The sequence below is a fragment of the Salmo trutta genome, chromosome 6 (assembly GCF_901001165.1).
Source record: "Salmo trutta chromosome 6, fSalTru1.1, whole genome shotgun sequence".
NCBI classification, from domain to species: Eukaryota; Metazoa; Chordata; class Actinopteri; order Salmoniformes; family Salmonidae; genus Salmo; species Salmo trutta.
In genome coordinates, this window is record NC_042962.1 from 36347874 (window position 1) to 36370383 (window position 22510).

Sequence of the window (22510 nt, forward strand, 5' to 3'; positions counted from 1 at the left end):
AAATCTGTTGACTTTATCTTTGGAGAAGTGAAAACCCTCAAGTGACATGAAGAAAATGGAAGTTATCTGCCAGTAAAATTAAAAGAAGGTGGCTGAACTCGAGCAAAAGGTGAATGAGGCGGGGAGATACCAGCGCAGGTGGAACCTGAGGCTCAATGGAATTCCAGAGAAGGCGGGTGAGGACATCAAATGCAGAGTTGTTGACATCTGTGGAGCTGTCATTCCCAAATCAAAAGCCAAACTTTAGGAAAATGTAGACATCGTCCATTGTTTGGGAATACTCAAGGATCAAGACAAGAGACAGAGGACAACCATCATCCAGTTCACCAACAGATCTACACGGGATCTTCTCTGGAGGCGAGCGAAGAATTGTGAATTCCTCATCAAGCAAAAATTGACCTCAGCAGACAAAGTGACAAGAGAGAAACTGGCCGATGGTGGCTGCAGCTCGAAAGGCAGGGAAAACTGCATTTTTTATTGGTGCATGAGTGATCATCGATGGGAAAGAAATGCGGCCAAATCAGAACATTTAAGAGAGAGCCAGAGTCTAACTCGGACAGAACTGTCAGGCCAAAAAACTGATTGCCAGGTGAAAAGCAGCCTTTTATTATAAAAAAATGTACACAAACACTTGAATGAGAAAAGGCTGACCTGAGAACTGGTAAACTAAACACTAACTATAGGTGAATAACTGATTATTGTAAAGTCTACACAATGTCTCCCCCTTGTGGGAGTAAGAATACTTTGGTAACTTTGTGATCAATATTTGTTATTTTTTTATGTTGGAGAGGTTAATAATTGGATGGAAATCTTTTTGAGTTACATATCCTTAGGAAAAGCTTATATTAGCATAACAAGGTAAAATACAAAAACAAGTCTTTATTTTTCCAGAACTGGTTTGACAACAACATTATTTGGGTTAAACAATTATTGAATAATGATGGACAATTATATGATTATCCAGAATTTATTAGAACACACAATGTTACATTCACTCCTGAGCAGTATCCAATTGTTGTTAGAGCTATCCCTAAGGTGCTATTCTTATTTTAGGAGAATATAACAATACTCCAAGTGCAACTGTTGAGGATTTTGTAGCCTCAATACAATTAGAAGGAATTGACATTTTAAACTATAAATGTAATAACATGTATATAAGGAAACTGTCAATATGTTACATTTACTGGAATGCAGCCCTAGGACAAGTGAACTGGAACAAAGTTTCATTGTTATCTGGTAAATATTGTATATCTAATAAGATGAAAGAAGTATCATACAAACTCATTCATAGAATCTACCCTGTAAAGGACTTTATTATAGACAGATTTAAAATAGCTATTGATAGCAAATGTGTATTTTGTGGTTGTGACCCAGAAACTCTTGACCATTTATTTTGGGACTGTTCTTATGTCAGAAGATTTTGGAGTGAGTTAGAAGATTTTATTTTAAAAGAAACTAAAATTAATTTTAATTTGAAAGACTCTGATATTATGTTTTATTTTGATCCAAATGATATGGACCCTGATTTAACTTTTATTGTTAATTTGTTTATCTTTCATGGAAGATTCTTTGTCCATAAAATGAAGTGGGCAGAGAACAAACCCCTCTTCACAGTATTTAAGATAGAATTTAAATATTATTTTGAAATTATCAGTAAATGTAAAAACAAAAAAGCAATACGCACCATAAAAGTATTTAACAAATTGAAAATGAATCTTGATATGTAATACCCCTGTCTGTTATGTTTATGTACTCTTGTTTGTATATTTCTGTTTTTTTGTATTTGTTGTATGCATAATTAAAAAAATAATACATTTCAATGTAGTATGATTGTTTGACAGGTTCAACTTACAGAACAGGACGAGTAGCTTACTTTTCTGAAACAGTATGTTTAGAAGTTGTCCGCAGATTCACACACTGGCAGATCTTTCTAGTAGCCTAGTGTTAAATAACGTGCCATGAAATTTTGCAGCAGCCCGCAAGCTGTGCTGCAGTACAACTTTTATACAATGTACTTCATCTTATGAGGTGGTGTTGACTGGAAGGGCCTGTGACAGGGTGATACAATAGACAGCCAAGTGGTAAATTGCATTTTGTTATAAAGAAAGGTCAAAACTTTTTGATAATGCACTTCACAATCAAAATAACTACTACTTGTATCTGCTTGGCTGAGTAATTAACCTAATAGGTTATCAAACTGGTATTTATTTTTTGATACACCTTTTCACATAATACACATTACCATTGTTGATGAAGCTGTCTGTCATCAGGGCAATAACCCGGGTCAAGCTAATTATGTCGTCACTAGTTACCACAGCCACAAAGTCATAAACTCCGCCTATTTCTTCAATTTTTCTTCTTAAAATGTGAATTTAAACCTAACCCCAAACTTTACTCTAACATTAACCACACTGCTAACCCTAACCATAAATTAAGACCAAAAAGCTAATTTACAATATAGCCCTAATTCTATGCTTAATAGATGTAGACTGACTGTAGCTCTAAATTGTATTAGATTCACCATTACGGTTTGTTGCTCCTAGTTCACTGTATTAATAAGACTCCGACATAGCTGTATCCATTATTTTATTTTGCCTTAGACAATACAGAATACACAAACTAACTTGAAAATCTGTCTTGTAGGCTAACACAAGCTAGCCTGCCTTGCTAACGTTGTCAAATTAGAATGTTACATAACCAGCAGTATCTAGACAATACACACATTTGTGTGAGCTACAACCTAAATAAGTTGTAATGAGACAGCTGCAGTGGCTTGCGAAAGTATTCACCCCCTTGGCATTTTTCCTATTTTGTTGCCTTACAACCTGGAATTAAAATAGATTTTTGTGGGGTTTGTATCATTTGATTTACACAACATGCCTCCCACTTTGAAGATGCAAAATATTTTTTTATTGTGAAACAAACAAGAAATAAGACAACAAAACAGAACTTGAGCATGCATAACTATTCACCCACCCAAAGTCAATACTTTGTAGAGCCACCTTTAGCAGCAATTACAGCTGCAAGTATCTTGGTATATGTCTCTATAAGCTTGGCACATCTAGCCACTGGGATTTTTGCCCATTCATCAAGGTAAACTGCTCCAGTTTTTTCAAGTTGGATGGGTTCCGCTGGTGTACAGCAATCTTTAAACCATACCACAGATTCTCAATTGGATTGAGGTCTGGGCTTTGACTAGGCCATTCCAAGACATTTAAATGTTTCCCCATAAACCACTCGAGTGTTGCTTTAGCACTATGCTTAGGGTCATTGTCCTGCTGGAAGGTGAACCTCTGTCCCAGTCTCAAATCTCTGGAAGACTGAAACAGGTTTCCCTCAATAATTTCCTTGGATTTAGCGCCATCCATCATTCCTTCAATTCTGACCAGTTTCCCAGTCCCTGCCGATGGAAAAACATCCCCACAGCATGATGCTGCCACCACCATGCTTTACTATGGGAATGGTGTTCTCGAGGTGATGAGAGGTGTTGGGTTTGCACCAGACATAGCGTTTTACTTGATGGCCAAAAAGCTACATTTTAGTCTCATCTGACCAGAGTACCTTCTATCATATGTTTGGGGAGTCTGCCACGCGCCTTTTGGCGAACACAAAACGTGTTTGCTTATTTTTTTTCTTTAAGCAATGGCTTTTTTCTGGCCACTCTTCCGTAAAGCCCAGCTCTGTTGATTGTACGGCTTAAAGTGGTCCTATGAACAGATACTCCAATCTCAGCTGAAGAGCTTTGCAGCTCCTTCAGGGTTATCTTTGGTCTCTTTGTTGCCTCTCTGATTAATGCCCTCCTTGCCTGGTCCGTGAGTTTTGGTGGGCGGCCCTCTCTTGGCAGGTTTGTTGTGGTGCCATATTCTTTCCATTTTTTAATAATGGATTAATGGTGCTCCATGGGATGTTCAAAGTTTGGGATATTTTCTTTGTGGTGTTGCAGACTCTGGGGCCTTTCAGAACAGGTGTACATATGCTGAGATCATGTGACAGATCACGTGACACTTAGATTGCACACAGGTGAACTTTATTTAATAAATTATGTCACTTCTGAAGATAATTGGTTGCACCAGATCTTATTTAGGGGCTTCATAACAAAGGGGGTGAATGCATATGCACGCACCCCTTTTCCATTTTAAATTTTTTGAAACATGTTATTTTTTTCACTTCACCAATTTGGACTATTTTGTGTATATCCATTACATGAAATCCAAATAAAAATCAGTTTAAATTACAGGTTGTAATGCAACAAAATAGAAAAATCTAAATAGAAAAATACTTTGGGAGGCTGAGTTATGCACGCTCAAGTTTTCAGTTGTTTTTCCTTATTTCTTGTTTGTTTCACAATAAAAAATATTTAGCATCTTCAAAGTGGTTGCCATGTTGTGTAAATTAAATGATTCAAGCCCCCCAAAAATGATTTTTAAATCCAGGTTGTAAGGCAACAAAATAGGAAAAATGCCAAGGGGGTGAATGCTTTCGCAAGCCACTGTATTCCAGTATCTCTGGTTTTCTCAACACCATTGGTCGTTGCACACAAAGCTAGCATTACTGGTGCAGACTTCGGAACTGACGAAATCAAACCACAAATTCCGCATACTATGTTCTTTCGGCAGGGCATGCAAACATATAACTTTGGCTGTGGAGGAATGGTCAATCCATATAGGGCTTTTCAATCTGCTGTCCTTTGAATGTATTTCAGGGGCAATGAAGGGAAGTGAAGTGGGCGGAGGGGCAATTTGCAATTGGATCTAGGCAAAACGGGGCATGATTTGTTGACAATATTGTCATCCAAACCCAACCTTAATTTACTTGTTGTGATGCACTGAGGTTCCAAACTCTGTTTTAGACAAGTCTGACTTCTAAAATAAGTCTAACCCAAAATATTGACACTTTGTAGTCAATTGTGACAGAGGTCATTTTCAAAGGGATTAGATACTTTTTAAGGGCAGTCGCTCTTTTAACGTTAATTGGTTAGCTGCCGAAAATAAATTTGATGATCATGCTTATCGGTATATACAGTAGGTTAATTAGCATTATTTAGTGGAAGTAAATTGGCGCGTGTGTATTTTTGTTATTCACCATGTAGCTTATTCATCACATGCGGACAGCATACAGAGCCTAGTTTGAGAAGCGGAATAGCCTTTCACCTGACAGACAGTGCGAGAACAGCTCCTCAAAAATCTGGTACTGGAGTGAAACGTGCTTTTATATGCCCAGTTATTGTGCAACAAATAACAATTTTAAATGCAATCGCATGTTAAAAACAGTTTGGATTGCCACCATTAAAAATAGCTATTTTTATTTCTCAACTCGTAATTAAAGTGCGCCTCCCATTCGAGTGCATAGTCAATGTTAGGCAAGCTATCACCGCGTCACCCACCACTTTGCAATATGAGCTTGAGGCATTATAATTGTTTTGAAACCTGGACGTTTTACTTTACTTCAAACAAGCAGTATTGGGAAAACATGCCCTCCCACTATTGCCTCCTAATGCAACGCTTACCCCAAAAGTTTACAGCAAACATTGAAAGGAGCCGACACAAAGGAGTGGGTGCCTCTGCTAGCCATTAGATTGCATGCAGAAACATGCAACACAGACCTCCGAGGAGAGTACCATCTGTGGCTCTTCAACATCAGAGAGGGGACTGGTTCAGAACCTAACAATTTGCACCCGCCTACCATAAAGACAGCTGCGAAGCAGAAGCCAGTCAAAAGAGGGCGGCTGTCATAAACTAGAGAAGACAGAAAATGTTTTTTATATCAACTTTTTTTCGTTGTCCAGAAGCCAAAGGCACAATACTAGTCCTATTAGCAATCCATCCTGGTTATTGCTATTAGATTCCCCCTCTTTCTATGTTTCTAACAGAGACTTTGAAAATTATGTTTTATTAGCTGGCTTCATTATGGGAGGTGCATGTTTGCATGTTAAGCTCTTAATGAAAAATGTCTGGTCCTTGTATGCATGCATAGTGTTTTATGTTGGTCACCTCATTTTACTGTTTGTTGACCGGTTAATGAGGGTCGCTTAGTCGGAAGCTAAATTTACGGAAATTTGCATCCCTACACCTGATATCCTTAGGACAATCTCTTTAACTTCAGCTCCATATAAGAATGGTACTTCGAAGGAAAGCAGAGGATTTACGGGCTCCTGACCAACTCTGCTATTTTGTTAGTTTTTTTGCACTGATATAAATGTTTGTACGTAATGTTTCCAGTATCTTGTCTATGACCGAACAGAGCTTCTGGACATTAGAACAGCAATCACTAACCTCGATTTGTATGAACATTTCTACTTCAACGAGTCGGCGGCACTGGACATACTGCTCACCAAGGACCCCCCCAAAAAATTAAAACTCCTCTACTGCGAACCATAGTCCTTGTGCCCAAGAACGCCAGTGTCACCTGTCTAAATGTAATTTTTTTTAAACATTTTTTGTCATTTAGCAGACGCTCTTATACAGAGCAACTTACATTAGTGAATGCATACATTTCATAATTATTTTTCTCCATACTGGTCCCCCGTGGGAATCGAACCCACAACCCTGGCATTGCAAACACCATGCTCTACCAACTGAGCCACACGGGACCATGTAGCCATGAAATGCTTTGAAAGACTGGTCATGGCTTACATCAACACCATCATCCCAGACATCCTGGACCCACACCAATTCGCATACCGCCCCAACAGATCCACAGAAGACACAATCTCTACTGCACTCCCCACTGACCTATCCGACCTGGCCAAGAGGAACACCCATGTGAGAATGCTATTCATTGACTACAGCTCAGCATTCAACACCATAGTGGCCTCTAAGCTCATCACTAAGCTAAATACCCTTGAACTGAACACCTCCCTCTCCAACTGTATCCTAGACTTCCTGACAGGCCGCCCCCAGGTGATGAGGGTAGGTAACAACACATATGCCATATTGACCCTCAATACGGGGGCCCCTCAGGGGTGCGTGCTTAGTCCCCCCTGTACTCCCTGTTCACCCACGACTGCATGGCCATGTACGACTCCAACAGCATCATTGAGTTTGCCAATGACATGACGGTGGTAGGCCTGGTCACGACAGTGAGACAGCTTATAGGGAGGAGGTCAGAGACCTGGCAGTGTGGTGCCAGGACAACAATCTCTCCCTCAACATCAGCAAGACAAAGGAGCCACGTTGGACTACAGGAAAAGGCGGGCCGAGCACGCCCCCATTCACATATACGGGGCTGTATTGGAGTGGGTCGAGAGCTCCAAGTTCCTCGGTGTCCACATCACTAAGGATCTATCATGGTCCACACTAGTGGTGGAAAAAGTACCCAATTGTCATACTTGAGTAAAAGTAAAGATACCTTAATAAAAAATGACTCAAGTGAAAGTCACCCAGTAAAATACTACTTCAGTAAAAGTCTAAAAGTATTTGGTTTTAAATCTACTTAAGGATCAAAAGTAAATGTAATTGCTCAAACATCATAAGTAAAATTAACAGTATACATTTCAAATTCCTTATTTTTGTCACGTCCTGGCCAGTATAAGGGTTAATTGTCATTTTAGTTTGGTCAGGACGTGGCAGAGGGTATTTGTTTTATGTGGTTCAGGGTGGTGTGTTAGTTAGGAGGGCGTTTGATTTATTATTTCCGGGTTTTGAGTTATGGTCTATGTTGATGTATTTCTATGTGTAGTCTGGTTGATCTATTTCTATGTTGAGTTAATTGGGGTGGACTTCCAATTGAAGGCAGCTGTGTGGTGTTGCCTTTGATTGGAAGTCCTATATTAGTTGGGTGTGTTTGTCTGTTTATTGTGGGAGATTGTTCTTTGTCTAGCATGTATGAGCCGGAGAAGACTGTCAGTATTTCGTGAGTTTGTTTTGGTAATCATTTTGAGTTAATAAATGTTCAGAATGAACAAAACCAGTCCTGCTGCATATTGGTCCTCCTTAACCCACGACAATGTTAAACAAATCAGACAGCATGATTTTCTTTTTTTTAAAATTATTTACGGATAGCCAGGGGCACACTCCAACATAATATCCGAACTAAGCATTTGTGTTAAGTGAGTCTGACAGATCAGAGGCAGTAGGGATGACCAGGCATGTTCTCTTGATAAGTGTGTGAATTGAATTTTTTTTCTGTCCTGCTAAGCATTCAAAATATAATGAGTACTTTTGGGTGTCAGGGAAAATGTATGGAGTAAAAAAGTTGTCAAATATAAATAGTAAAGTACAAATACTGAATGAAACGAGTAGTACTTTAAAGTATTTTTACTCAAGTACTTTACACCACTGTTCCACACACACCCACACAGTCGTGATTTGGGCACGACAATGTCTCTTCCCCCTCAGGAGGCTGAAAATATTTTGCATGGGGCCTCACATCCTCAAAGTTATTCACTGTACCATTAAGAGTATCTTGACTGGCTGCATAGCTTCTGTTACCACACGGCAAGTGGTACAAGTGTGAAACCAACAGGACCCCGAACAGCTTCTACCCCCAAGCTATAAAACTGCTAAATAGTTAAAGGGATACTTTAGGATTTTGGCAACAATGCACTTTATATACTTCCCCAGAGTCAGATGAACTTGTGGATACCATTTGTATGTCTCTGTGTCCAGTATGAAGAAAGTTAGAAGTAGTTGCATGAGCCAATGCTAACTAGCGTTTGGATGCTAGCAGATACCATAGACTATCAGTCATTGTACTAATGCTAGTTAGTAATTCCTCCAGCGCTAGTTAGCGACTTCCTTCAAACTACACGCAGTGACATAAAAATTGTATCCCTCAGTTCATCTGACTCTGGGGAAGTAGATAAAGGGTCTCATCTCGAAGTATCCCTTTAACCAAATAGCTACCCAGACTATCTGCATTGACCCTTTTTGACTCATCACATATGGTGCTGCTATATATTACAGACTTTTTCGTGAGAAGACCTATTTATTTATTTTCTTTTCAGGATGTCTCCTGGTCTGACTAACACAGCTGTAGCTCTGCCAAAAGATGGTGGATAAATTAAGATAGTTCACATTGTCCATTCCGGTCAACTTAACTGTGTCTCCCATAGAAACCAATGGAATAGTAGATGGGGCTGGTCTACTTCGTTCATAAACATTCATTGAACCAGGAAAAAACTGGAGTGTCTCGCTTCTTCTTCCGTCTCTGCCAACTTCCACTGCAGATGCGGTGGCTGACATCGGTGGATACCTGCAGTAAAATCTATCAAACAGTGATTAAAGGCATTGACAGGATGGTCACAGCCACACGTTCACTGGTTGGATAGAACACAATATATATTTTAAATAGGAGCAATAGTAATGATACATGCCATACCTACACCCTTAATGTGAAGCTACATATACCAATAAATACAGAGTAAAAGTACAACTACTTTTATCTTAATTTCTAAAGCAATGTCAAATATTATCTTAAGAACAAGCATATAAGGTTCACATATTGGAAAAAATCATCAATATCAAATGTAATTTAATGCACCTTTGGCTCAAAAATATGTACCGTGGCCCATTCCCAGTCTGTGATATTAAGTTAGAAATGTAAAACCTTACAGAGAATATCTAATTTAATATCACAGACCAGATTTGCCCTAATGAAAAATTCCCCTTAGATATTAATTTAGAATCATCCAATCCTCTCAATTTTATTGATCTGCAAGTATTTTCATTCAGAAGCCGCCTCTTAGTGAGTTCCGCGAGCCGATCTGTTATCCAACAGTTATTATTAACACTGCATTATAATTATATAAAAGGCCCTTAGAAATTGTAACGATCGTCGTAAGGAGTAGACCAAGGTGCAGTGTGTTGAGTGCTCATGAAAATTATTTATTATTAACTCAGAACACTATACAAAAACAACAAAGAAACACGAACGGCACGTTCTGTAGGCTTCACTGAGCAATACAAAAACAAGATCCCACAAACCCAGGTGGAAAAAAAAAACCTACTTAAGTATGATCTCCAATTAGAGACAACGAGGACCAGCTGCCTCTAATTGGAGATCATCCCAAACAAACCCAACATAGAAATAGAAAACTAGAACCTGAACATAGAAATACAAAACATAGAATAAACCCCGCTGTCACGCCCTGACCTACTCTACCATAGAAAATAACAGCTTACCATGGTCAGGACGTGACAGAAATGTAAAACCTTACAGAGAATATCTAAGGGCCTTTTATATAATTATAATGCAGTGTTAATTATAATTGTTGGATAACAGATCGGCTCTCGGAACTCATTAAGAGGGGGCTTTCTATCTTCAATATTTTCATTAATTCAGAAGGTTAAACCCATAGGTTTTAGGCCTGCAGTAGGTTATAATAACCCATGCCTTCTGGAAATGTCCAAAAAGTCCAAAAGTTATGGGTGGAGTTATAATTTTGGCTGTCAGAAGTATTAAAATCAACCAATGTCAGCCTTTAAATGCTTTATTATCCAAATGTTTAAATTGCGTGTGGGCGACGGAGAGAAACAAAATGGTGCAGTTTGAGGCCATGAGGTGGAGAGTGATGAGGGTGCTGGAGATAAAATAAATGAGTATAAAAAAAATAAAGCTTGCAACACGCATCTGATTATTCATTATGAATCGGATTTCTTTCGTGTACATTCTTCATTGTAACCACAATGTCACAAATAATTGAACACACACAACGAGCAGATTAACTTGGTCAAAACAGTCTAAACATTTATTTTGAAAGACTATCAGAAACAATGCCGAACATATATTTTGATCCAAATCCGTGAATGAGTGAGTCACTCAGCTTTATGCTGACAAATCCTCGCTGGACTGTTTCATTCCGTTTCTTCTTCACATCAGCAAATGGACTCTGTGTTTCAGAAACTCACTTTATATAGAGAGGCTATCACGCTTTCACACTGTGGTAAATAAAGCCAGTTTGTTATTTATTTATGTTTTTAGAGGGAGAGAAACCAAAAGCCCACTGTGCCAATTTTTCGAAAATCATCATTTCACATGTCAAGTGTCATTCCCCTATTGTATTTACCAAAGTTCTCTCTTAACTCCAGGACCACTGACAGTTTTTTGTTGTTGGTGCCAGATGCATGACTCTAGTGCCAGAGAAGAGAGACTCTCAGACTGAAAACACTTCCATTAATTTCCGAAAAGATAGTAAATTTCTGCCGCAGTTTAGACTACCGATGGATCAGCATTCTAACTCCCCATTGTGATAGTGTGGTGCAATGACAGATTGACAACATTTGCATATCGCCCCAACAGATCCACAGAGGATACAATCTCCATTGCACTCCACACTGCTCTTTCCCACCTGGACAGAAGCAACACCTACTTGAGAATGCTATTCATTGACTACAGCTCAGTGTTCAACAAAATAGTACCCTCAAAGCTCATCACTAAGCTAAGGACCCTGGGACTAAACACCTCCCTTTGCAACTGGATCTTGGACTTCCTGACGGGGTGCCCCCAGGTGGTAAGGATAGGTAATAACACATATTCTACGCTTATCCTCAACACAGGGGCCCCTCAAGGGTGTGTGCTTAGTCCCCTCCTGTTCTCCATGTTCACCCATGACTGCATAGCCAAGCACGACTCCAACACCATCATTAAGTTTTCCGACGACATAACCGTGGTAGCCCTGATCACTCACAATGATGAGATAGTCTTTAGGGAGGAGGTCAAAGACCTGGCAGTGTGGTGCCATGATAAAAACCTCTCACTCAATGTGATCAAAACAAAGGAGATAATTGTAGACTACAGAAAAAGGAGGACCAAGCACGCCCCCATTCTCATCAGCGGGGCTGTAGTGAAGCAGGTTGAGAGCTTCAAGTTCCCTGGTGTCCACATCACCAACAAACAATCCTGGTCCAAACACAACAAGACAGTCGTGAGGAGGGCATGACAACGCCTATTCCCCCTCGGGAGACTGAAAAGATTTGGCATGGGTCCTCAGATCCTCAAAGTTCTACAGCTGCACCATCGAGAGCATCCTGACTGGTTGCATCACCGCCTGGTATGGCAACTCTTCAGCCTCTGACCGCAAGGCACTACAGGGGGTAGTGCGTACAGCCCAGTAAATCACTGGGGCCAAGCGTCCTGCCATCCAGGACCTCTATACCATGCGGTGTCAGAGGAAGGCCTAAAAATTGCCAAGGACTCCAGCCACCCTAGTCATAGACTGTTCTCTCTGCTACCGCACGGTTAGCTGTACCAGAGCGCCAAGTCTAGGTGAAAAAGGCTTCTTAACAGTTTCTACCCCCAAGCCATAAGACTCTTGAACAGTTAATCAAATGGCTACCTGGACTAATTGCATTGTCCCCACCCCCATTTTTATGCTGCTGCTACACTCTTCATAGTCACTTTACCTTTACCTACATGTGCATATTACCTCGACTAACCGGTGCCCCCGCACATTCCCTCTGTACCGGAACCCTCTGTATATAACCTCACTAATGTTATTTTATTGTTGCTCCTTAATTATTATTTTTCTTTAAAAATCAATTGTTGGTTAAGGGCTTGTAAGTAAGCATTCCACTGTAAGGTCTACACCTGTTGTATTCGGCGCATGTGACAAACCCGGAAATGGTTCCAATAGTTTTTTTAGCATTTATTTTCCCTAGGAGATTTTAGAACTACTTCATATAAGTTCTGTGTTTCGTGTGACATTTTGATAACCACACAAATCTCTCTCGGACAAGGTCACTCTCATCTATATATTCACCTGTAAATACCTCCCCGAAAATGAAATGCTAATTTGCTGCTAATGGGGCTATCAAACAGAACTGCACATGCTGTCGCAAGCTTTGACATCCCTCACGGCACATTTCTCCATGTCAACTCTTATTGACAAGTAGCAAGTCACCTAGCAAGTAGATATTATAGCCTTTGTAGTTTCTTGTGTAGGCTTGTTTAGCAGTTTTATAATTACCTAGCTAGCAACATTAACATTTTTTTTATTACTTTCATTTTTTGAATTACCCTCTGGCCTTTGTAGCAAAATAGCTAACCTTAGGTCTCGCTGTTGATCAGAAGCAAGGATGGTTCTTTGCTATGTACTGGATTGTAAGCACCACTCCGATAAGCACACGTGCATTTTATTGTTTTCCAAGCTCTGTAATCGAGAGGTGTCGCTGGAGCCGTGTGATAAGGTAAGCCCTGTTTGCTAGCTGCTAACAAGCTATTTTGGTTAAGTCAAAGATGGTTTGCTAGGTGCTTATGAAAATGAGCTACATAACCACCGACTGTAGTGGTGTACAACACACGTTACCTTCCTTACAAGTAAAAAAAACAGCATAGGTTAGCATAATGACTGTTGTCTTTAATGAGCTAGCCAGGTAGTTAACCTTAGCTCATGGTTTGTGTAGTCATACTTTATTCACGTGGTGACATGTTAGCTAGCGTAGTCAGACTAGCGTAGTCAGACTTGCTAGCTAACGTTAGGCCGGCACCGTGGCAAGGATAGTTGGTTAGCTAGCATGTCACCACTTACAAAATTCTGACTCCACGAAAGGTGTGATAACATTAACTAGCTAGCTAGCTAAATAATGACTGGTGGGCTAACTTGTTAGGCAGCTTGGTTGGCTAGTTATCTAAATTAGCTAAAGTTGGCTAGCTACAGTAGCTCACAAAGGACTTGTGGGCTCAATGTTTTCCCCATACAAAACACAAGCAGTTTTGTTCCACGAGTGCATCTGTTGTACATGATTAATCAAATGACCTGTGAAGTCAGTTATACATGTCAGCAGAAATGGGAATTAAGTTAGACAGATGCAAGTACTTTTCAGACTGGTCTAGTAGACAATGTGCCAAACTAGCCTGACACAGCAGTGAAATGTACCTTTACAAACATTGCATGCCACAGACTTTGCACCTGAATGTAGAAATCGTGGTCTGCTGGCCAGTGTCCAAAATCCTGATGTTTAACCATCCCTGCATGTCAGTACCTTTCAGATGATCCCCCTATCACTGTTTGTCCTCCTCAGTGACCTTACGATTGAGGATTTAAACTTTCTTCTTGTGAATTAGAATCAGAAGTACAGTTGTATAGCTCATCGCAATACCTCACATCTTCGGGCAAATAGTACCCTAGACTGTCCTGATCATGTACTTGAGCATTCCAGATAATTCCTCCATCCAAGCGGAAATGTCACCTCCAAGTACAGTTGAAGTTGGAAATGTACATACACCTTAGCCAAATACATTTAAACTCAGTTTTTCACAATTCCTGACATTTAATCCAAGTAAAAATTCCATCTTCAGTCAGTTAGGATCACCACTTTATTTTAAGAATGTGAAATTTCAGAATAATAGTAGAGAGAATGATTTATTTCAGCTTTTATTTCTTTCATCACATTCCCAAAAAACCTGGACCCTCAGAAGTTCACATACACTCAATTAGTATTTGGTAGCATTGCCTTTAAATTGTTTATCTTGGGTCAAATGTTTCGAGTAGCCTTCCACAAGCTTCCCACAATAAGTTGGGTGAATTTTGGCCCATTCCTCCTGACAGAGCTGGTGTAACTGAGTCATTTTGCCACTTCTTTGGAAGTATGCTTGGGGTCATTATCCATTCGGAAGACCCCTTTGCGACCAAGCTTTAACTTCCTGACTGATGTCTTGAGATGTTGCTTCAATATATGCACATATTTTTCCTTCCTCATGATGCCATCTATTTTGAGAAGTGCACCAGTCCTCCTGCAGCAAAGCACCCTCACATCATCATGCTGCCACCCCAGTGCTTCACAGTTGGGATGGTGGTCTTTGGATTGCAAGCCTCCCCCTTTTTCAAATGGTAATATGCTCTAAACCGCTCTGGTGACAAACACACTTTGCTGTCCTGTTTTCAATCGTCCACATGGCTGGGAGAACCTCCTCAGATTAATGCAGATGAAGGGAGTTATATACAGTTGAAGTCGGAAGTTTACATACACTTAGGTTGGAGTTATTAAAACTAATTTTTCAATCAATCCTGTTAATCCTCCCCTTAGGATTAATGCGCTGGACGGACAACCTCTAAGAACTGGTCTTGTGACGCACATGACCGAAAGTATCACCCTTCAGATTGGCCTCCTTCACTCTGTCATTCAGTTAATGATGTTGTCTTCGCCTAAAGAACCCCTCATCCTCGGTCACCCTGGCTAAGGCTATTAACCTCATCCCATCAGTAGAGGATGCCTGGTTATTTTTTTTAATGCCTTCCTCACCATCTTAAATAAGCATGCCCCATTCAAGACATTTAGAACCAGGAACAGATATAGCCCTTGGTTCTCTCCAGACCTGACTGCCCTTAACCAACACAAAAACATCCTGTGGCGTTCTGCATTAGCATCGAACAGCCCCCGTGATATGCAACTTTTCAGGGAAGTTAGAAACCAATATACACAGGCAGTTAGAAAAGCCAAGGCTAGATTTTTCAAGCAGAAATTTGCTTCCTCCAACACAAACTCAAAAAAGTTCTGGGACACTGTAAAGTCCATGGAGAATAAGAGCACCTCCTCCCAGCTACCCACTGCACTGAGGATAGGAAACTCTGTCACCACCGGTAAATCCAATATAATTGAGAATTTCAATAAGCATTTTTCTACGGCTGACAATGCTTTCCACCTGGCTACCCCTACCCCGGTCAACAGCACTGCACCCCCCACAGCAACTCGCCCAAGCCTTCCCCATTTCTCCTTCTCCCAAATCCAGTCAGCTGATGTTCTGAAAGAGCTGCAAAATCTGGACTCCTACAAATCAGCCGGGCTAGACAATCTAGACCCTTTCTTTGTATAATGACCTGCCGAAATTGTTGCAAACCCTATTACTAGCCTGTTCAACCTCTCTTTCGTGTCGTCTGAGATTCCCAAAGATTGGAAAGCAGCTGCGGTCATCCCCCTCTTCAAAAGGGGGGACACTCTTGACCCAAACTGCTACAGACCTGTATCTATCCTATCCTGCCTTTCTAAGGTCTTTGAAAGCCAAGTCAACAAACAAATTACCGACCATTTCAAATCCCACCGCACCTTCTCCGCTATGCAATCTGGTTTCAGAGCTGGTCGTGGGTGCACCTCAGCCACGCTCAAGGTCCTAAACGATATCATAACCGTCATCAATAAGAAACAATACTGTGCAGCCGATACTGTGCAGCCGTATTCATTGTCCTGGCCAAGGCTTTCAACTCTGTCAATCACCACATCCTCATCGGCAGACTCAATAGTCTTGGTTTCTCAAATGATTGCCTCACCTGGTTCACCAACTACTTCTCTGATAGAGTTCAGTGTGTCAAATCAGAGGGCCTGTTGTCCGGACCTCTGGCAGTCTCTATGGGGGAGCCACAGGGTTCAATTCTTGGGCCGACTCTCTTCTCTGTATACATCAATGATGTCGCTCTTGCTGCTGGTGAGCCTCTGATCCACCTCTACGCAGACGACACATTTCTGTGTACTTCTGGCCCTTCTTTGGACACTGTGTTAACAACCCTCCAGACGAGCTTCAATGCCATACAACTCTCCTTCCGTGGCCTCCAACTGCTCTTAAATACAAGTAAAACTAAATGCATGCTCTTCAACCGATCGCTGCCTGCACCAGCCCTCCTGTCCAGCATCACTACTCTGGACGGTTCTGACTTAGAATATGTGGACAACTACAAATACCTAGGCGTCTGGTTAGACTGTAAACTCTCCTTCCAGACTCACATCAAACATCTCCAATCCAAAGTTAAATCTACAATTGGCTTCCTATTTCACAACAAAGCATTCTTCACTCATGCTGCCAAACATACCCTCATAAAACTGACCATCCTACCCATCCTCGACTTTGGCGATGTCAATTACAAAATAGCCTCCAATACCCTACTCAATGAATTGGATGCAGTCTATCACAGTGCCATCTGTTTTGTCACCAAAGCCCCATATACTACCCACCACTGCGACCTGTACACTCTCGTTGGCTGGCCCTCGCTTCATACTCGTCGCCAAACCCACTGGCTCCAGGTCATCTACAAGTCCCTGCTAGGTAAAGTCCCCCCTTACCTCAGCTCGCTGGTCACCATAGCAGCACCCACCTGTAGCACGCGCTCCAGCAGGTATATCTCACTGGTCACCCCCAAAGCCAATTCCTCCTTCGGCCGCCTCTCCTTCCCATTCTCTGCTGCCAATGACTGGAACGAACTACAAAAATCTCTGAAACTGGAAACACATCTCCCTCACTAGCTTTAAGCACCAGCTGTCTGAGCAGCTCACATATTACTGCACCTGTACATAGCCCATCGATAATTTAGCCCAAACAACTACCTCTTCCCCTACTGTATTTATTTATTATTTTTTTATTTTTTATTTTGCTCCTTTGCACCCCATTATTTCTATTTCTACTTTGCACATTCTTCCACTGCAGCTCTACCATTCCAGTGTTTTACTTGCTATATTGTATGTACTTCGCCACCATGGCCTTTTTTTGCCTTCACCTCCCTTATCTTACCTCATTTGCTCACATTGTATATAGACTTATTTTTCTACTGTATTATTGTTTGTTTTACTCCATGTGTAACTCTGTGTTGTTGTATGTGTCAAACTGCTTTGCTTTTCTTGGCCAGGTCACAATTGTAAATGAGAACTTGTTCTCAACTTGCTTACCTGGTTAAATAAAGGTGAAATAAAAAATTAAAATAAAAAATCCCCCTTGTGGTGGTCTGTCACAAAAAAAGCTGTGATGCTGGGTACCTCTAAGTCCCACGGTGTAAGCTTGCAACTTTTAAAGGAGGCACCACTGTATGTTGTTGTCTTAGGTCTCTCTTTATGTAGTGTTGTCTCTCTTGTCGTGATGTGTGTTTTGTCCTATATTTATATTATATATACACTACCGTTCAAAAGTTTGGTGTCACTTAAAAATGTCCTTGTTTTTGAAAGAAATACACATTTATATATATATTTTTTTTTTGTCCATAAAAATAACATCAGATTGATCAGAAATACAGTAAATCTGACATTGGTGAGTGCTAAACTTGCCCTGTGATGCCGGGCTATCTACTTAGAATATTGCAAAATGTGCTTTCACCGAAAAGCTATTTTAAAATCGGACACCGCAATTGCATAAAGGAGTTCTGTATCTATAATTCTTAAAATTAACATAACATAATTGTTATGTTTTTTGTGAACGTTTATCGTGAGTAATTTAGTAAATTCACCGGAAGTGTTCGGTGGGAATGCTAGTCACATGCTAGTCATATGCTAATTCAAAAAGCTGGTTTTTAATATAAATATGAACTTGATTGAACAAAACATGCATGTATTGTATAACATAATGTCCTAGGAGTGTCATCTGATGTAGATCATCAAAGGTTAGTGCTGCATTTAGCTGTGGTTTGGGTTTATGTGACATTATATGCTAGCTTGAAAAATGGGTGTCTGATTATTTCTGGCTGGGTACTCTGCTGACATAATCTAATGTTTTACTTTCGTTGTAAAGCCTTTTTGAAATTGGACAGTGTGGTTAGATTAACGAGAGTCTTGTATTTAAAATGGTGTAAAATAGTCATATGTTTGAGAAATTGAAGTAATAGCATTTCTAAGGTATTTGAATATCGCGCCACGGGATTCCACTGGCTGTTGAGTAGGTGGGACGCAAGCGTAGGTGGCCCGGAGAGGTTAACTTCACTAGGGTAGGGGGCAGCATTCGGAATTTTGGATGAAAAGCGTGCCAAAATTAAACTGCCTGCTACTCAGGTCCAGAAGCTAGGATATGCATTTCATTGGTATATTTGGATAGAAAACACTGTAAGGTTTCCAAAACTGTTAAAATACTGTCTGTGAGTATAACAGAAGTGATATGACAGGCAAAAACCTGAGGAAAATTCATCCAGAAAGTACTATTATTTTGAAAGGCTGTTTTTCCATTGAAAGCCTATCCACCATACAAGGACTTAGGACCCAGTTCATGATCTCTATGGCTTCTTCTACATGTGGCAAGTCTTTAGGCATTGTTTCAGGCTTTTACTCTGAAAAATGAGTGTGATACCCCACTTTCAATGAGTGGACAGTGGAAATTTCCAGACATGAGTCCAGCGCACGATCGGGAGCGCGCCTTTCTTGTTTCTCCTTTTCTATTGACGAAGCTTTTGTCCGGTTTGAATATTGTTGATTATTTATGACAAAAACAACCTGAGGATTGATTTTAAACATTGTTTATTTATTGTACTTTTTGATTTTTCGTCTGTCTGTTGTGAACTCGCTTTGTTCCAATGGATTGCTGAACAAAACTCACCAACAAAACTGAGGTTTTTGGACATAAAGAGGGACATTATCGAACAAAACTAACATTTATTGTGGAACATGGAGTCTTCAGAGTGCAACCATATGAAGATCATCAAAGGTAAGTCATACATCTTATCGCTATTTCCAACTTTTGTTGCTCCTCTACTTGGCTTGTTACTGTTTGTAATGATTTGTCTGCTGAGCGCTGTTCTCAGATAATCGCATGGTTTGCTTTCACCGTAAAGACTTTTTAAAATCTGACACAGCGGTTGGATTAACAAAAAGTTTATCTTTAAGCTGGTGTATAACATTTGTATCTTTTATGTATGTTTATTATGAGAATTTCTGTTTTGCTGAGTTTCACACTCTGATATTTCACCGGAAGTTGTTTGAGACAGTGGATTATTGAACAAAACGCGCTAACAAAACTGAGGTTTTTGGATATAAACATAGACTTTATCGAACAAAACGAACATTTATTGAGTAAATGGGAGTCTTGTGAGTGCAAACCTATGAAGATCATCAAAGGTAAGTGATTCATTTTATCACTATTTCTGACTTGAGTAACTCCTCTACTTGGCTTGTTACTGTTTGTAATAATTTGTCTGCTGGGCGCTGTTCTCAGATAATCGCATGGTATGCTTTCGCCATAAAGCCTTTTTGAAATCTGACACCGTGGTTGGATTAACAAGAAGTTTATCTTTAAACCCATGTATAACACTTGTATAACACAATTTTTATAATGAATATTTCTGTTTTTGAATTTGGCGCCCTGCAATTTCACTGGATGTTGGCCAGGTGGGACGCTAGCGTCCCACACCCCCTAGTGAGGTTTTAATAAAGTTTGTTCCAGAAGTTGTTTGTTGTTGGGTCGGGGCACGTCAGGGCATTTGAGGTGAGTCGGAAAACAAAAAGCATTTCCCCTATTTGAGCCCAATGTGTCCCTGCATGATATTATGTTAGATATGACATAAGTCCCACCAAAAACCATGCAAACGGGATAAGAGAATGAAAATAAATTGATTTAAAGGGACCAAACCCCGTCCCTCCCAGGCATAGAGGCCTGCCTCTGTGTTATTTAGTCAGACTTTTCCTAGGGTCATTGAGCCACTCCGCTGCTCGGGCCAAGCAGATGGGAATGTGTAGTTTTCCACTGTTTTCATTGGCGTAAAGTGCATGGGAAAGGTTTCCCCCATATACTCAGGTTGGCCTATCACTGCAGATAATCCCTTGAGTTCCCCGCATGTAAACCTTTATACTCCAGAACACAGGGAAATAACAATGTGGATACATGGGATGGGATTTGACCATTAAAGCCTTGTTCATGGGAATATGTTTTACACAAAGTGACAAATGGCTTGGTGAGTAAGGCTACATTGATCCTGATACCCATTGCTAAATACTCAGTTGAATACAGTTCACAACCTGCAAACATCATAAACAATATATGAAAATGTCTACACAGACAATACATTAAAGGGTAAATATTAGTACTACTGTACTCATTATTTTGGGACAATAAATTACAAATCCTTTTCTAAAAGATTTAGTAATGCACCAAAGGCCCTGTTAGATATAGAGCTTAAATTATCATTAAACTCAGTTATCTACTGATAAAGAATTACTCTGTGGAATCAATGAATTTTCTATTTTCACTTTGATACATCTAATACCTTGTATTTGATATTAGGGACCGATATATTCTACAGATGTGTATTTTTTCCTTCTTTTTTGTCTGCAGCCACATGAAATCAGATATGATGTTGACAGTTTGGTTCAACTCAAGCTGTGCTGTAAGCTTTCTCTTGATGCTTAGTTAGTTCTGATGGAGTGGCCTAGCCAGTCTCCAGACCTAAATCCCATAGAAAATCTGTGGAGGGAGCTGAAGGATCGAGTTGCCAAACATCAGCCTCGAAACCTTAATGACTTGGAGAAGATTACAACTACAAGAAACGTCTGACCTCTGTGATTGCCAACAAGGGTTTTGCCACCAAGTACTAAGTCATGTTATACAGAGGGGTCAAATACTTATGTCCCTTATTAAAATGCAAATCATTTTATAACATTTTTGACATGTGTTTTTCAGGATTTTTTTGTTGTTATTCTGTCTCTCACTGTTCAAATAAACCTACCATTAAAATAATAGACTGATCATTTCTTTGTCAGTGGGCAAACATACTAAATCATCAGGGGATCAAATACTTTTTTCCCCCTCACTGTATATATATATTTTTAATTTCACATTTTCAAACAGTCCATTTCGATTTTCCATTTCGGTGAGGTTTTTTTCTCACCTGAGTAGCTTTGTTTCTCTCGTGGGAATTCCACTAACGGTCTATATGTTAAAAAAAGTACGGCCTGCGACCATAGAGACACATACCAGCTCTACTGGTAGTACTGCTACTGCACCTGTCGACGACACAAGTTGTTCTGCTTCCACGAGCACATCCAATGCTAGCATCAGTAATTATACATTTTTTGTTTGCCCATCTAGCTTGGACACTGACAGTTGTGAATCTGATGCAGCCGAAGAGCTACTGCCCCCTTACCCGGGAAAGCACCGAACAACAGACAGGGACGTTGGACCATCGAAGATGCGCAAATATGATGAGAACTACATTGATTTGGGGTTCACCTATATTGATAGTAGTGCCTTTCCTCGGCCACAGTGTGTGATATGTGCAAAACTCAATAAAACCTTAATTCAGACATTTAGAAACAAAACATGCCAATTTGAAAAATTAGCCACAGGAGTTTTTTGAGTGAGAATTAAGATGATTTTCAAGAAGTAATACATGTATAATAGCAACAGATACCATTAATAAGAAGGGGCTGGAAGCGTTTTATTTGGTGAGCTACCGAGTGGCTAGGACAGGCAAGCCCCATACCATTGTGGAGGACATAATTCTTCCTGCTGCCGCGGACATGGCTTGGACAATGCTGGGGGAAAAGCCCCAAAAAACTATACAGACAATGATTTCATCAAACAACACAATTTCACGACGCATACGTGACATGGCAGGAGATGTTTTGAAACAATTACTGCTTCGCATACAAACCAGTGAATTCTATGCGTTACAGCTGGATGAGTCAACAGACATGGCAGGCCTGGCACAGCTCCTGGTATAAGTCTGTTACGTTTATGGGGGGTTAATTAAGGAAGACATCCTCTTCTGCAAACCACTGGAAACCAGGGCAACAGGAGAGGATATTTTTAAACTACTGGACAGCTTTGTGACATCAAATGGACTTTGGTGGTCAAGATGTGTTGGTATCTGCACTGATGGGGCAAAAGCTATGACAGG